Consider the following 18,180-nt stretch of genomic DNA (forward strand, 5'->3'; position numbering starts at 1 on the left):
AAGAGCCCACATAGCCAAGGCAAAACTAAGCAAAAAGAACAAATCTGGAGGTATCACACTACCTGATTTCAAACTATAAGGCCATAGTCACCAAAACAGCTGGTGGTACTGGTACAAAAATAGGCACATGGACCAATGGAACAGAATAGAGAACCCAGAAATAAACCCAAATACTTACAGCCAACTGATCAACACACCAAATAAAAACATAAAGTGGGGAAAGGACACACTTTTCAACAAATGGTGCTGGGATAATTGGCCAGCCACGTGTAGGAGAACGAAACTGGATCCTCATCACTCACTGTATACAAAAATCAACTCAAGGTGGATTAAGGACTTAAACCTAAGGTCTGAAATTACAAAAACTCTAGAAGATAACATTGGAAAAACCCTTCTAGACACTGGCTTAGGCAAATACTTCGTGAGCAAAATCCCAAAAGCAAATGCAATAAAAAGAAAGATAAATAGCTGGGACCTAATTAAACTAAAGAGCTTTTGCATGGCAAAAGGAACAGTCAGCAGATTAAACAGACAACCCACAGAGTGGGAGAACACCTTCACAATCTATACATCTGACAGAGGACTAATATCCAGAATGTATGATGAACTCAAACAAATCAGTAAGAAAAAAAACAATCCCATCAAAAAGCAGGCTAAGGACATGAATAGACAATTTTCAAAATATATACAAATGGCCAACAACCACACGAAAAAATGTTCACCATCAGTAATGATCAGGGAAATGCAAATAAAAACCACAATGTGATATCACCTTACTCCTGCAAGAATAGCCATAATCAAAGAATCCAAAAAAAAACAGTAGATGTTGGCGTAGATATGGTGAACAGGGAACACTTCTACACTGATGGTGGCAATGTAAACTAGTACAGCCACTACGGAAAACAGTGTGGAGATTCCTTGAAGAACTAAAAGTGGAATTACCATTTGATCCAGCAATCCCACTACTGGGAATCTACACAGAGGAAAAGTCAATATTCAAAAAAGATACTTGCACATGCATGTTTATAGCAGCACAATTCACAATTGCAAAATCGTAGAACCAACCCAAATACCCATCAATCACCAAGTGGATAAAGAAACTGTGATATATATATGATGGGATACTACTCAGCCATAAAAAGGAATGAATTAATAGCATTTGCAATGACCTGGATGAGACTGGAGACTATTATAAGTAGCTCAGGAATGGAAAACCAAACTTGGTATGTTGTCACTGATGTTGGGAGCTAAGCTATGATGATGCAGATGCATAAGAATGATACAATGGACTTTGGGGACTTGGGGGGAAGAGTGGGAGGGGGGCGAGGGATAAAAGACAACAAATACAGTACAGCATATACTACTTGGGTGATGGGTGCACCAGGATCTCACAAAACACCACTAAAGAACTTACTTATTTAACCAAATACCACCTGTAATCCAGTAACTTAAAGAAAAATAAAATTAAAAAAAATATAGGGATGGGAACGTGCGTGGGGGAGAGCATGTGGGTGTGTGAGTGTGTAGCAGCAGGGTCTCGCAGGGGTGGGGATCACGTGGCGGGGGTGGGGCGGGCTGAAGAGTGGGTGGAGAGCTTGCAGTGCCGGGGTGGGGGTGCGGGAGGGATGGGAGAAGTAGCAAGGTGGTATACAGGGGGAAGGGGGGATAGAGGGCAAAAGGGGAATAGTTGGGTGAGGGAAGATGGAGAGGGAAGGGAGAGCAGAGGGGGAAGGGAGAGTAGAGGATGAAAGGTTAGAGCTGGGAGGGAACCAGGAGGGGAGATTGGTGGGGGCGTAGTGAGCAGTGAGAGCAGGTGGGTGGTGAGAGATAAGGAGAGGGAGAGACAGGGAGAGGGAGAGATAGGGAGAGGGAGAAAGAGAAAGAAATAGAGAACAATATATTCAATAAATGTTTTCCTATTAAAACAAATATAAAATTTTCAAATAATGTATACATAATTATGAGCACTTAAGTAGAAAGTAATGGAAATTTTTTTTTAAATCAGAATTTTCAAATGTGATAGTAGTTCTGTTCAGGCAAGAATTAAGAGATAATAAACCTTTTTGGATAGTGGGTTGTCTGAGGAACAGGATATTTACATGGTCCATAATGTCTCCCCACAGTCTCTTGTAGGTGCAAGGTTTTTCCCTAAGTATGTCATTAACACATCATCTTAAGCTTAATATTAGGAATGAGGAACTACTGGACATCATGTGCTTTTGGATGTAACAACCAAAGAAGGCGGCAACATCATCTTTGTAATGTTCAGGCTGGAGAGACAATCTGAATATAATCACAAGACACTATCAGATACATTGAAACTAAATATCATTTTTATAAAAATAAGTGATATATACTATGAAAATATCAGTGTCATGAAAGTTAAAAATTTTTTTTAGATAAAAGGAGACTTAAAGAGATATGATGACTAAGTGCAATATGTAATTCTTGACTGGAACCCATATTGAAGGGAGGAATAAACATTACAAAATATATTACCTTCACAAAATAGGAATATAGATTATAGATTATTGTATCAAGAAGTCAAATGTAGTAAGGAAAAAAAGTATCAGACAATAAGCTCTCAACTTTCAGATTATACCTTGGGATCTGTTCATATTGTCCAGCAACCCATATTTCATAATATGAAACATGGAGCTTTATAATTTACAAAGTATATTTGTATGTATTATGCTATTTTAATTTTGAACCAATATTTAAAATTAAATAGGTGGGAAATCATCTCATTTTATAGTTTGGAAAACCAGGGTATAAACTGTCAGGTGTTTTCCTCAATGATATGGCTTAGCTCTGTGTCCCCATCAAATCTCATCTCAAATTGTAATCCTCGAATGTAGAGGGAGGGACTTGGTAGGAGGTGATTGGATCATGGGGGAACAACATCATCTTTGTAATATTCAGGCTAGTTATTTTCAGTTCTATAGTTTCCCCAGTGCTGCTCTCATGATAGTGAATTCTCATGAGATCTGGTGGTTTAAGTGTTTGGCAGTTCCCCCATTGCTTGCTCTCTTTCATGCTGCCTTGTGAAGGTGCCTGCTTCTCCTTCGCCTTCTGCTGTGACTATAAGTTTCCTGAGGCCTCCCCAGCCATGCAGAACTGTGAGTCAATTGAACTTTTCTTTATAAGTTACCCAGCCTCAGTCAGTTCTTTATACCTGTGTGAAAACAGACTAATACATTCAGTAATGACTAAATTACAGGAGCAGACAGCAATGGAACCCAATTTATTCTAAGTTTACTGTTTCATACTGCCTCATTAAGGACTGGTGGAGATACCTTAAAGTCTGTCTATATGTATGAAAGAAGTAATGTGAACAAATGTAATTTAGAATGTTTTTCAGTTATTTAGGCCAAAAGCAAGAGGACTCCAATTAATTCTGTTAGCAAACATTTATAATAATAAACCCAATTATGCAGAGTACTTAGAATGACCTAATAGAATACAATCCTACTTCATGCAGATGGTAGGCCATGAGAATCCTCTTCACGTCCTTCTGATATCTGAAACTGTTCTAGTTAATTGAAACTATTTAGAGAGTTCAGAAATTGAAATGTAAGTTAAACTAACTTACTCACAGTAGGCTTATAGGCTGCCCTCCTTTACAACTCTTTTCTAATTTGAAGCATTTTGTAAATTTGATTTTTTTTAAGAGGAGACCTAACTCTGATTATGGAAAAGCCTAATTGAAACATGAATAAAAGAACAGCCTATAAGAGATTACAGATAAATATTTTTGAAATGGGAAACAGATACCTTGATTAGTACTTCAATGGCATGGTACTTTCCATGAGTTCAGCAGAAATATATCAAGAGGTTAAAAATGATTAGTAATGAAAAAAATCAGGGCCAAACTTGTCTGCTGGTTGAGTACATGTTTTCACCAACTTTTTCTTCAATTTCTTACATGAAACCACAGGTCACCTGCTCAATCAATTAGGCCTTATTCCAGGATTCTAGAAATGGTCAGACTAGGAGGCAGGCAATGAGTGAAATGATAAATTAGCCACAGGTAACAGATGGACCAGATGAAATGGCATGAACAAGTGAGGAGGGTGAGGATTCTTCAGAGATCCTCCCTCAGAGAGACCCAGTAGACTGCCAGTTGTATTGGCCTGACAATGAATAATGAATAAAAAGTATATATTTGGTTTAAACGTTGTGTTTCACAGAACAAATAAAATTTATCAACTAAGTTCATAACTTAAAAAATTTTAAATGGTGCAGCCACTTTGGAAAACAGCCTGGCAGTTCCTCAAAAGGTTAAACATAGAATTACTATATGATTTAGCAATTGCATTCTTAGGTATATACCCAAAGAGACATGAAAGTATATTCCCACGCAAAACCTTATACACAAATGTTCATAGAAGCATTGTTTAGAATAGTCAAAAAGTGAAAGCAACTTAAAAGTCCATCACCTGATGAATAAACGTTAAAATATAGTATATCTTAAATGAAATAAAACCAAATGAACTATTGGTGCAGGCTATAGCATGGCTGAACCTTAAACATTGTGCTCACTTAAAGAAGCAAGGCACACAAGGCCACATGACCCCATTTACATGAAATGTCCACAGCAGGCAAATCCAGAGAGAGAGAGAGAATAGTGGTTTCCTAAGGCGAGAAGAAGCAGGAGTTGGGGGATGAAAGTTAAACGATATGGGTTTCTTCTGAGGGTGATGAAAGTGTTCCAAAAGTGATTGTAGTGATGGTTGCACAATGGAATTACTAAAAAAGTATTAAGTTGTATACTTTAAATAGGTATACTATATATGAAAAATTTCAATAAATCTGTTACAAGAAACCAATTTGGCTAAACAGAGAAATATTTTTGTTTTGTTTTTAAATAAGAATCATTTCTTTTGCCTTCTACTTTTCTGCTACTGCTGGCTCTTCAAGGATGCAAAGATGAAGCCTTCATATCCGTTAGTTTTGAGCCAAATTTATCTCATAGTAGTAGGTGGTAGGAAAAAAAAAGTTGTATATGCATAGCATATGTCATATATGGTTGGAGAACAGCATGGACTAATATAGAAAAGATAAAACTTGCATTCAGAAAAACTGGGGTTGAGACTTGCCCCTGCTAATCACTGTCTGTTTAACCCTGAATAGGTAACTAATCTCTGTGAATCTGTTTGCTGGTTTGTACAATTTGACTGAATAACAACTACCACCTTACATAATTATAGATCGATAAAAATAGTAGGTTCATTTATCTATTCAAAGCTGTGGTAGGGGATATACCGGCTTGTTGACTTCCAGAGAGGCTGACAGAAGTCAGCCAAGACACTCAGAGCAGGTGAGAACATCACATGATTCAGATTAGGAAGTTAAGGAAATACCTCTTAGGAGAGATGATCCCTCAGCTGATTCTTGAACAGGGAGGATTTCAGCAGGTGAGAAAGCCTGGTGGTGGGGTTGGTACCTGGAAAAGGAGAAGCTAGATGAAGGCTCAGAGGTGCATCTGAGGGGAGTGTTGAAGGCATTTTATTTAGTCAGAATTTGAGCTGTAGCTAACTGTGCTCCTCAAACCATTATCATTAGCATCACATGGAACTTCTTAGGGTTGCAATTTGTCAGCTCCCACCAGAAACCTAATGAGTCAGATTCTGAGGCTAAGGCTCTGCAATCTACAGTCTAACAAACCCTCCAAGTGACTGGGATACACAGTCAAGCTAAAGAACTATTGGATTAAAACATTGGGTACCATGGCAAGAGATGTGTCTACACTAATTGAATATTTATAGAGTTTACAAAGACAATCTTATATGTGGAATTATACACTTTAAGGTATCTGCCACTTTAGGCTATTTATTTGAAAACAGAAAAGGTTCAAGATAAAGTTTATTATTTAGATAGATTATTATTTTGATAAGTTGTATAAATATATACCTTTTTGTAACATTAGGCCATATTATAACTTCTTTTGTATTTTGTTTTTGCTAGCTTATTATTTTGAGCATTTCCCCATGGATTTTGAATTCTATCAATCAGTTCTAAAAACTCATGGAAAATATTTTCAATGACTGCAAAGTATTTCATCATGTGGATAGGCCATAATTTAATTTACTATTTCTTATGTTGGATTTTTTAAATTGTTTCCTTAACTTTTATAAATACTACAATGATGAAAAACATTTGCATAGACATTTTTCTACATCTGGTTTCCTATAGTAGATTCCTAGAAATAAAGTTATTAAGTACCTACTCTGTTTATCTGTGTCCCTACTTATTATGGTAAAATACCCATCTCCTCTGGCTAAAAGACTGGCATGTGTCCCAGACTGGGCCAATTATGATACCCATTCTTTTCACGACACAAACACATTCAGGAGCAGTTATGTGACCCAGACAGGGCCAATCAGCTTATTGATTGCGTATTGCAAGGCAATCATACCCCACCATCCCACCCCCTCACCCTAGAGAATGTGAAAAAACCTAACTGTGGGAGGAAATAGTGAAATTAATTTGATGAGAGAAACAGAGAGGCAAGGAACATCCAAATCTTCAATGCTTTCTAGCTTCACTTTTTCAAAACAAAAGCACTTAAAAAATACTGCGTCAAGCTGGATTTAATATTTGACTAATACATTAGGCCTTGAAGAATATTAGGGCTCTTGCATTAAATCTATACATTAGCTTGAGAACACTGAACACATTTAGTATTTGGCCTTCCTACTTGGAAGCAGATCATATTTCTCTAATTATATGGATTTTCTTTTATAACATGCATTAAGATTTTGTAATTTTCTCCATATATGAACATACTTTTCATAAAGTACATTCTTAGGCATGCCATTTTTGTTGTTTTTTAAACAATGAGCTTTTTAAATTTGATCTCTATTGCTGCTGTAGCAAATTACTAAAGACTTAGTGGTTTAAAACAACACAAATTTATTATCTTACGGTTATGGAGGTCAGAAGTCCAAAAGGGGCCTCACTGGCGTAAGAGCAAGATGTCGGCAGGGCTGTGTTCCTTCTGGAGGCTCTAAGGAAGAAAATAGTTCATTGCCTTTTATAGTTCCCAGATGCTGACCCCCCCTTCGATCTTCAAAGCCAGCAATGTCTAGTTGAGCTGTTCTCACGATATCATCTCCCTGGTTCTGATTCCTCTCCCTCCTTCTCTATTTAAGAATTTATGTAAATTTACATTAGGCTCACCTGAATAATCTCCTTGTTTTAAGGTCAGCTAATCAGCAACTATATTCTACCTACAACCTTAATTCACCCTTGTCATGTAACCTAATATATTCACAGGTTGTAGAGATTAGGATGTGGACTTTTGAGGTAGCATTATTCCGCCTACCACACACTTCATTATACATTTATATTTTCTACTTTATATATACATACAAATACACTTTTTTTTTTTGCTTTCACAGGAAAACTCCTCAATTGTGTCCCTACATTCTTTTGTGACACTGTCTCTCGGATGTATTGTCATAATGCTTTCATTCCCATAATTCTACTAGAAACTTAGTTGAAGGTTATCAATTACCCACACTGTGCCAAACCTGAAGGTCAACAGAGAGTTCTCATCTGGGTAGGTTTACTGACATTCATGAAATCTGAATGTCTTTGCACAATGAAAGTTTTTTTCTTGCTCACACCACTGTTGGATGAAGGTTGGAGTAGGAGGAGTGCTGCTCCACGCCACCACCTTATGACCAAGTCCTTTCCCGGCAATGGCTTCATCATACCCTAGAGCCCTAGAGTCATCCCCTGGATTCTTGGCATACAGCTGGCAGATGAGGGAAGAGAAAAAAGAAGAAAATGGTGCAAGGTTTACTATTTACAAAGGGGTTAGTGTTAAAAATGATGCACAATATAGCTGCTAAATTCCACTGGGCCTAATTTGGTGTCATTGTCACACCTAACTGCTAAACATAATGGAAATTGAATCTAGCTCTATGGCCGGGAGGATAGGAAAATGGGAGCACATACCACTGTCGCTGCCACATTTACCAGTCACATGCATTTGATGCAGTTGGTTACTCCCTTTCTAATCCTCCACGATCTCCCTGAGACCAACCCAGGTAGTTCCTGTAAAGCTCAGCCAGTTTCAGAGCCAATATAATTTGCACTAAATTTAGGACATTTGTGATGATTTAGTTCTGTAGAGGCCTCTTATTTTCTCTCCCCAAACTTCTCCTTCATCTTATTTTCCATTCTTTATTAGTGCTCTGTTCTTCCTTACTCTTGAGTGTTTTTTTACTTCTCCCCTATGACATTTTGTCATTTTCTACACATTCTTTGATATTTATATTCCATAGTGAACAATCTCCTTCCTCACTAATTCATTTAAATAATTTTCTACTTTGATAAAATAATTTAAATCTGAACATTTTTCTGCAAACTTCTCAGTGGATGATAAATATTTTCCCTTAATTCACATCAAAAGGGAAATCCGCCTAAAAGAAAGACTTGGCTTTCTTTTTTTAGCAATAATTTTACTTGTTTTTTCAAGCCCAAATCCTCAGTAATTTGTTTTAAGCTTTAGCTATATAAAATTTAATCTTCCATTACTACTAATAACATTAATAATCATGTTAGCATTTGTTGATCTATTTGCCAGGCACTAAAATGAGTATATAGGTTCATTTAATCCACAAAACAATAACTTATTTTCCCCTACTTTCAAAGAAAACCTATCTCTCTGCTTTTAGCAAGTAAAATTTCATTTGTTTAACCTCATAATAATTATGAGGGTGTTTTCTGATTCTTTATTTTTCTTGACTTTCTACAAGATTTGATCCTATTGAAAACCTCTTTCTATAATGATATTAGCTAACATGTATCATGTGCCAATTGTGGGCTGAATTGTTAAGTGCCTTATGAGAAGTGAGATATTTAATACTCCAAAACATTGGTATTTTGTGCCCCCATTTTAGAGATGAGGAAATGGAGGCACAGAAGTATTTAAGAACTTGCCTATGATCACATGGTTTCACAAATAGATGAACAAGACCCCAGGTGGTGACCTAGAGTCAACAGGAGTATCTCAGTCCCTGTAAATATACAGTTTTCCTATCATGGCCTATTTGCACCTGCCCTGGACTCTCCTGTATACTGATTACTATGCTAAAGCTCTTCCTCCTCTTCATTACATCCATTATCTTTGTCTATTGATAATTTCGTGTGCTGTAGATTTCATTTTATAAAATAATAATTTATTAGAACTAGAAATAAGGGAAGGGTTTTTTGTGTGTTACTTTAAAAATAATTGTGTCCTTTAAGACAATAATCTCATTTTTTATAGTATCAAAAAGAATAAAATACCTAGGAATAAATTTACCAAAAAAAGTGAGAGATCTGTATAATAAAAACTATGTAATATTGATGCAAGAAATTGAGAAAGATACAAATAAATGTCAAGATATCCCATGTTTATAGATGAGAAGACTTAATATTGTTAAAATGCCCATACTACTCAAAATAATATACAGATTTGACACAATCCTTATCAAAATTGCAACGACATTTCTCACAAAACAGACAAATGGGGCCGGGCGCGGTGGCTCACGCTTGTAATCCCAGCACTTTGGGAGGCCGAGGCGGGCGGATCACGAGGTCAGGAGATCGAGACCATGGTGAAACCCCGTCTCTACTAAAAATACAAAAAAAAAATTAGCCGGGCGTGGTGGCGGGCGCCTGTAGTCCCAGCTACTCGGAGAGGCTGAGGCAGGAGAATGGCATGAGCCCGGGAGGCGGAGCTTGCAGTGAGCCGAGACTGCGCCACTGCACTCCAGCCTGGGCGACAGAGCGAGACTCCGTCTCAAAAAAAAAAAAAAAAAAAAACAGACAAATGGTTCTAAAATTCATAGAACCACAAAAGACACAAAATAGGCCAAAAAAAAGTCTCGAGTAAAAAACAAAATTGAAGCCATTATACTTCCTAATTAGAAATTATATGAAAAAGTTATAGTAGTCAAAACAGTATGATACTAGCATAAGAACAGACACATAAAGCAATGGAACAAAATAGAGAATGCAGAATAAATGCAAGCATATATGATCAACTAATTTTCAACAAGGCTGTCAAGAGGACACAATAAATGGTGCTGGGAAAACTGGATATCCACCTGTAAAAGAATGAAGCTGGACTCTTATTTTACACCGCACACAAAAATCAACTCAAAATAGATTAAATACCTAAATGTAAGACCCGAAACTGTAAGACTCCTAGAAGAAAAGATACAGAAAATATGGTCTTGGAAATGATTTTATTTATTTTTATTTTTATTTATTTATTTTTCTTTTTTCCTTTTTTTATTATACTTTAAGTTCTGGGGTACATGTGTAGAATGTACAGTTTTGTTACATAGGTACACACATGTGGTAGTGGTTTGCTATACCCATCAACCCGTTACCTACATTAGGTATTTCTCCCAATGTTATCCCTCCCCTAGCTTCCCACCCCCAACAGGCCCCAGTGTGTGATGTTCTCCTCCCTGTGTCCATGTGTTCTCATTGTTCAGTTCCCACTTATGAGTGAGAACATGTGGTGTTTGGTTTTCTATTCTTGTGATAGCTTGCTGAGAATGATGGTTTCCAGCTTCATCCACGTCCCTGAAAAAGACATGAACTTATCCTTTTTTATAGCTGCATAGTATTCCACGGTGTATATGTGCCACATTTTCTTAATCCAGTCTATTATTGATGGACATTTGGATTGGGTCCACGTCTTTGCTATTGTGAATAGTGCTGCAATAAACATACATGTCCATATGTTTTTATAGTAGAATGATTTATAATCCTTTGGGTATATACCCAGTAATGGGATCACTGGGTCAAATGGTATTTATAGTTCTAGGTCCTTGAGGAATCGCCACACTGTCTTCCACAATGGTTGAACTAAATTACACTCCCACCAACAGTGTAAAAGCATTCCTATTTCTCCACATCCTCTCCAGCCTCTGTTGTTTCCTGACTTTTTAATGATGGCCATTCTAACTGGCATGAGATGGTATGTCATTGTGGTTTTGGTTTGCATTTCTCTAATGACCAGTGATGATGAGCACTTTTTCATATATCTGTTGGCTGCATAAATGTCTTCTTTTGAGAAGTGTCTGTTCATATCCTTTGCCCACTTTTTGATGGGGTTGTTTTTTTCCTGTAAATTTGTTTAAGTTCCTTGTAGATTCTGGATATCAGCCCTTTGTCAGATGAGTAGGTTGCAAAACTTTCCTCCCATTCTGTAGGTTGCCTGCTCACTCTGATGATACTTTCTTTTGCTGTGCAGAAGCTCTTTAGTTTAATTAGATCCCAATTGTCAACTTTGATTTTTGTTGCCATTGCTTTTGGTGTCTTAGACCTGAAGTCTCTGCCCATGCCTATGTCCTGAATGTTATTGCCCAGATTTTCTTCTAGGAATTTTATGGTCCTAGGTATTATGTTTAAGTCTTTGATCCATCTTGAGTTGATAAGGTGTAAGGAAGGGGTCCAGTTTCAATTTTCTGCATATGGATAGCCAGTTTTCCCAATACCATTTATTAAATAGTGAATCTTTTCCCCATTGCTTGTTTGTGTCAGGTTTGTCAAAGATCAGATGGTTGTAGAAGTGTGGTGTTATTTCTGAGGCCTCTGTTCTGCTCCATTGGTCTATATATCTGTTTTGGTACCAGTACAATGCTGTTTGGTCACTGTAGCCTTGTAGTGTAATTTGAAGTCAGGTAGCCTGATGCCTGCAGCTTTGTTCTTCTTGCCCAGGATTGCCTTGGCTATGTGGGCTGTTTTTTGGTTCCATATGAAGTTTAAAGTAGTTTTTTCCAATTCTGTGAAGAAAGTCACTGGTAGCTTGATGGGGATAGCATTAAACCTATAAATTACTTTGGGCATTATGGCCATTTGCCAATATCGATTCTTCCTATCCATGAGCATGGAATATTTTTCCATTTGTTTGTGTCCTCCCTTATATCCTTGAGCAGTGGTTTGTAGTTCTCCTTGAAGAGGTCCTTCATATCCCTTGTAAGTTGTATTTCTAGGTAATTTATTCTCTTAGTAGCAATTGTGAATGGGAGTGCACTCATAATTTAGTTCTCTGTTGGTCTGTTATTGGTGTATAGGAATGCTTGTGATATTTGCACATTGATTTTGTATCCTGAGACTTTCCTGAAGTTGCTTATCAGTTTAAGGAGATTTGGAGCTGAGATGATGGGGTTTTCTAAAAATACAATCATGTCATCTGCAACCAGAGACAATTTGACTTCCTTTCTTCCTGTTTGAATACCCTTTATTTCCTTCTCTTGCCTGATTGCCCTGGCCAGAACTTCCAATACTATGTTGAATAGGAGTGGTGAGAGAGGGCATCCTTGTCTTGTGCCAGTTTTCAAAGGGAATGCTTCCCATTTTTGCCCTTTCAGTATGATATTGGCTGTAGGTTTGTCATAAATAGCTCTTAGTATTTTGACATACGTTCCATTGATACCTAGTTTATTGAGAGTTTTTAGCATGAAGCGCTGTTGAATTTTGTCAAAGGCCTTTTCTGCATCTATTGAGATAATCATGTGGTTTTTGTCATTGGTTCTGTTTATGTGATGGATTATGCTTGTTGATTTGTGTATGTTGAACCAGCCTTGCATCCCAGGGATGAAGCTGATTTGATTGTGATGGATAAACTTTTTGATGTGCTGCTGGATTCGGGTTGCCAGTATTTTATTAAGGATTTTCACATCGATGTTCATCAGGGATATTGGCCTGAAATTTTCTTTTTTGTTGTGTCAGGATGACACTGGCCTCATAAAATGAGTTAGGGAGGATTCCCTCTTGTTCTATTGTTTGGAATAGTTTCAGAAGGAATGGTACCAGCTCCTCTTTGTACCTCTGGTAGAATTTGGCCATGAATCCGTCTGGTCCTGGACTTTTTTGGGTTGGTAGGCTATTTATTACTGCCTCAATTTCAGAACTTGCTACTGGTTTATTCAGGGATTGGACTTCCTCCTGGTTTAGACTTGGGAGGGTGTATGTTTCCAGGAATTTATCAGTTTCTTCTAGATTTTCTAGTTTATTTGTGTAGAGGTGTTTATAGTATTCTCTGATGATAGTTTGTATTTCTGTGGGATCAGTGGTGATATCCCCTATATCATTTTTTATTGCATCTATTTGATTCTTCTCCCTTGTCTTCTTTATTAGTCTGACTAGCAGTCTATCTCTTTTGTTGATCATTTCAAAAAACCAGCTCCTGGATTCATTGATTTTTTGAAGGGTTTTTTGTGTCTGTATCTCCTTCAGTTCTGCTCTGATCTTAGTTATTTCTTGTCTTCTGCTAGATTTTGAGTTTGTTTGCTATTGCTTCTCTAGTTCTTTTAATTTTGATGTTAGGGTGTCTATTTTAGATGTTTCCTGCTTTCTCTTGTGGGCAGTTAGTGCTATTAATTTCCCTCTACACACTGCTTTAAATGTGTCCCAGAGATTCTGGTATATTGTGTCTTCATTCTAATTGGTTTCACGAACATCTTTATTTCTGCCTTCATTTCACTATTTACCCAGTAGTCTTTCAGGAGCAGGTTGTTCAGTTTCCATGTAGTTGTGCAGTTTTGAGTGATTTTCTTAATCCTGAGTTCTAATTTGATTGCACTGTGCTCTGAGAGACTGTTATGATTTCTGTTCTTTTGCATTTGCTGAGGAGTGTTTTACTTCCAATTTTGTGGTCAATTTTCTGTCTGCTTGGTAGATCTTCCCCCATCCCTTTATTTTGAGCCTATGTGTGTCTCTGCACATGAGATGGGTCCCCTGATTACAGCACACTGATAGGTCTTGACTATCCAATTTGCCAGTCTGTAAATATTAATTGGGGCATTTAGCTCTCATTTACATTTAAGGTTAATATTGTTATGTGTGACTTTGATCCTATCATTATGATGCTATCTGGTTGTTTTGCCCATTAGTTGATGCAGTTTCTTCATTGTCAATGTTCTTTACAATTTGGCATGTTTTTGCAGCTGGTACCAGTTGTTCTTTTCCATGTTTAGTGCTTCCTTCAGGAGCTCTTGTAAGGCGGGCCCAGTGGTGACAAAATCTCTCAGCATTTGCTTGTCTGTAAAGGATTTTATTTCTCCTTCATGTGTGAAGCTTAGTTTGGCTGGATATGAAATTCTGGGTTGAAAATTCTTTTCTTTAAGGATGTTGAATATTGGCCCCCACTCTCTTCTGACTTGTACGGTTTCTGCAGGGAGATCCACTGTTAGTTTGATGGGCTTCCCTTTGTGGGTAACCTGACCTTTCTCTCTGGCTGCCCTTAACATTTTTTCCTTCATTTCAACATTGGTGATTCTGACGATTACATGTCTTGGGGTTGCTCTTCTCGAGGAGTATCTTTGTGGTGTTCTCTGTATTTCCTGAATTTGAATGTTGGCCTTTCTTGCTAGGTTGGGGAAGTTCTTTTGGATTATATCGCAAAGAGTGTTTTCCAACTTGGTTCCATTCTCCTCATCACTTTCAGGTACACCAGTCAAATGTAGATTTGGTTTTTTCACATAGTCCCATATTTCTTGGAGGCTTTGTTTGTTCCTTTTTATTCTTTTTTCTCTAATCTTGTCTTCTCTCTTTATTTCATTAAGTTGATCTTCAATTGCTGAGATCCTTTCTTCTGCTTGATGGATTCAGCTATTGATACTTGTGTATGCTTCATTAAGTTCTTGTGCTGTGTTTTTCAGCTCCATCAGGTCATTTATATTCTTCTCTACACTGATTATTCTAGTTAGCAATTCGTCTAAACTTTTTCAAAGCTTCCTTGCATTGGGTTAGAACCTGCTCCTTTAGCTCAGAGGAGTTTGTTATTACTCACCTTCTGAAGCCTACTTCTTTCACTTCGTCAAACTCATTCTCTGTCCAGTTTTGTTCCCTTGCTGGTGAGGAGTTGTGATCTTTGGAGGAGAAGAGGCATTCTGGATTTTGGAATTCTCAGCCTTTTTGTGCTGGTTTCTCCCCATCTTTGTGGATTTATCTATCTTTGGTCTTTGATGTTGGTGACCTTTGGATGGGGTCTTTGAGTGGATGTGCTACTCCTTTCTGTTTGTTAGTTTTCCTTTTAACAGTCCGGCCCCTCTGCTGCCGATCTGCTGGAGTTTGATGGAGGTCCACTCCAGACCCTGTTTGCCTGGGTATCACCAGCAGAGGATGCAGAACAGCAAAGATTGCTGCCTGTTCTTTCCTCTGGAAGCTTCATCCCAGAGGGGAACCAGCCAGATGCCAGCCAGAGCTCTCCTGTATGAGGTGTCTGTTGGCCCCTAATGGGAGGTGTCTCACAGTCAGGACATACAGGGGTCAGGGACCCACTTAAGGAGGCAGTCTGACCCTTAGCAGAGCTCGAACACTGTGCTGGGAGGTCTGCTGCTCTCTTCAGAGCCATCAGTCAGGGACATTTAAGTCTGCTGTAAATCCCGGAATGGGGCTGCTGCCTTTTTTTCAGAGATGTCCTGCCCAGAGAAGAGAAATCTAGCAGTCTGGCCACAGCAGCCTTGCTGAGCTGCAGTGGGCTCCGCCCAGTTCGACATTCCCAATGGCTTTGTTTACACTGTGAGTGTAAAACCACCTACTCAAGCCTCAGCAATGGTGGATGCCCCTCCCCCCACCAAGCTGGAGCATCCCAGGTGGATCTCAGACTGCTGCTGTGCTGTCAGTGATAATTTCAAGCCAGTAGATCTTAGTTTCCTGGGCTCCGTGGGGGTGGGACCCGCTGAGCCAGACCACTTGGCTCCCTGGTTCAGCACCCCTTTCCAGGGGAGTGAACGGTTCTGTCTCGCTGGGATTCCAGGCACCACTGGGGTATTGAAAAAAAAAGAACTCCTGCAGCTAGTTCGGTGTCTGCCCAAATGGCCACCCAGTTTTGTGCTTGAAACCCAGGGCCCTGGTGGGGTAGGCACCAGAGGGGATCTCCTGGTTTGCATGTTGTGAAGACCGTGGGACAAGCATAGCATGTGTGCCAGAGATCCTCAGGCTCAGTCCCTCATGGCTTCCCTGGGGTAGGGGAGAAAATTCCCTGAGCTCTTGCACTTCCCAGGTGATGCGACACCCTACCCTGCTTCAGCTCACCCTCCATGGGCTGCACCCATTGTCCAGCCAGTCCCAATGAGATGAACTGGGTACCTCAGTTGGAAATGCAGAAATCACCTGCCTTCTGTGTTGATCTTGCTAGGAGCTGCAGACTGGAGCTGTTCCTATTGGGCCATCTTGCCAGCAATCGATTGTTTTTTTAATATGACACCAAAAGCTCAGGTAACTAAAGCACAAATAAAGGATTAGGACTGTATCAAACTAAAAAGCTGTTGTATCAAACTAAAAAGCTGTTGTCCAGCAAAACATGCAATCAATAAAATCAAAAGGCAGCCTATAGACTGGGAGAAAATATTTGCAATCTATATCTGATAAGTGTTTCAGAGTATGTAAGGAACTCTAACAACTTAATAGCAAAAACTCAAAATGACATAATTTAAAAATTGGCAAAAGACGTGAATAGACATTTTTCCAAAGACAATATAAAAATGGCCAACAGTTACATAAAAAGATGCTCATCATCACTAATTATCAGGGAAGTGCATATCAAAGCCACAATGAGGGATCACTTCACTCCTGTTAGATTGGCTATTATCAAAGCAGCCAGAGATAACAAATTCTGGTGAGAGTGAAGGGACAAGAGAACACTTGTACCTTGTTGGTGGTAATGTAAATTGGTACAGCTGTTATGGAAAACAGTATGGAGGTTCTTCATACTGTTCATCAAATTAAAAATAGAACTGCCATATGCCTCTGGATATATATGCAAAGCACCTCAAAGATATCTGCCCTTGTATGTTCATTGTAGCATTTTTCACAATAGCGGAAACATGGAAACAACCCATGTGTCCACTGACAAATGAATAAAGAAAATGTGAGATATCACACACACACACACACACACACTGTGATACATACACACATATATGCATACACAGTGAAATGTTATTCAGCCTTTTAAAAGAAGGAAATTCTGCCATTTGCAACATCCTGGGTGAACCTGGAAGAGGTTATGCTAAGTGAAATAAGCCAGAAACAGAAGTAAAAAATACTGCATGATCTTACTTATATGTGGAGTCCATAAAAAAGTGGAATGCATAGAAACAGAGGGTTAGAATGGAGCCTACCAGGGGAGGGAGAGGGGGAGAAAATTGGGAGATGTTGACAAAAAGGTACAAACTTTAAGACATGTAGGCGGAATAACTCTAGAGATCTAATATACACCATGATGACTAGAATTTCCCATGGAAGGTGATAGATAGGATAAATTTCTTGACTGTAGTAATCATTTCACTATGTGTATATATATCGAAACATCTTGTTGTACACCTTAAACATTTATAATTAAAACAGAAAAAGTAGACATATATAAAAGAAAACTAATTGTGTTCATATGTATACATTTTCCTTCCAAATTTTTAGAATTTCTAAGGTAAAATTAGAATTATGGTTTGGTTTTCATGAGGTCATCCATCAGCTATTTTTAAAAGTCTGTACTTTCAGTCATTTATTAAAATTTTGCTTAATAAGATACAATTTGGGTATTTAAGAATCAAATACAAATTCAGCCTTTTTCACTTCTATAGATGTCTATTTATGATAGGAAGCAATGATAGTAACTTTTGAGAAAGATTTTAAGTTCAAAGTTCAATAAGCATGATAAATATATAAGCATGATAACATAGGCATGATAAATAAAGAGAGAATTAGAGAGCTTCATGTGTATACCCCATATCTGGATGAGTTTACCATCCACGAATTGATGGCATAGTCCTTAGCAGGCAACAGGCAATAAGAACAAATATTGTCTCATATCCTTCTTGACTAAATAAAACTCTTGTGGTAAACTGTGTAGTCATGAGATTATACACAAGTCATTGTAAATCAAGTGGAATAAAATAAGCTGTGGGGTAACTTAATCCAGAAAATCTCCTGGCTTTTCTCCGAACCATGATCAACAAATTCTGGTAATTATAATTTAGGCAATTCATGTGCTTAGATGAAAACTAATAAAGAAATATTTCCCAGTTTCATTGCATTGTTAGAAAAAAGTTTCCATGTTTATTAACAGTATAAGAAAATTTAAAAGACTGAAGATATATTGATGTTTCTATTAATAACATATTCTAAAAATACTTATTAGGCTTTCATTATAAGAAATGTAGG

General features: G+C 38.0%; 1 long non-coding RNA gene across 12 annotated transcripts in view; it reads right to left on the minus strand.

Moving 5' to 3' along the window:
* Positions 1-18,180, minus strand: part of LOC134737132 (uncharacterized) — a 306,918-nt gene that overhangs the window by 179,487 nt on the left and 109,251 nt on the right. For all 12 annotated transcript variants that reach the window (XR_010121738.1, XR_010121729.1, XR_010121732.1 and 9 more), the window contains 4 exons: positions 16,108-16,240; positions 7,524-7,762; positions 6,928-7,009; positions 5,364-5,446 (listed from right to left, as the gene is read on the minus strand). This is a non-coding gene — a long non-coding RNA (uncharacterized lncRNA). The remainder of the gene's footprint in view (positions 1-5,363; positions 5,447-6,927; positions 7,010-7,523; positions 7,763-16,107; positions 16,241-18,180) is intronic.

This window comes from Symphalangus syndactylus, chromosome 7 (assembly GCF_028878055.3).
Source record: "Symphalangus syndactylus isolate Jambi chromosome 7, NHGRI_mSymSyn1-v2.1_pri, whole genome shotgun sequence".
NCBI classification, from domain to species: Eukaryota; Metazoa; Chordata; class Mammalia; order Primates; family Hylobatidae; genus Symphalangus; species Symphalangus syndactylus.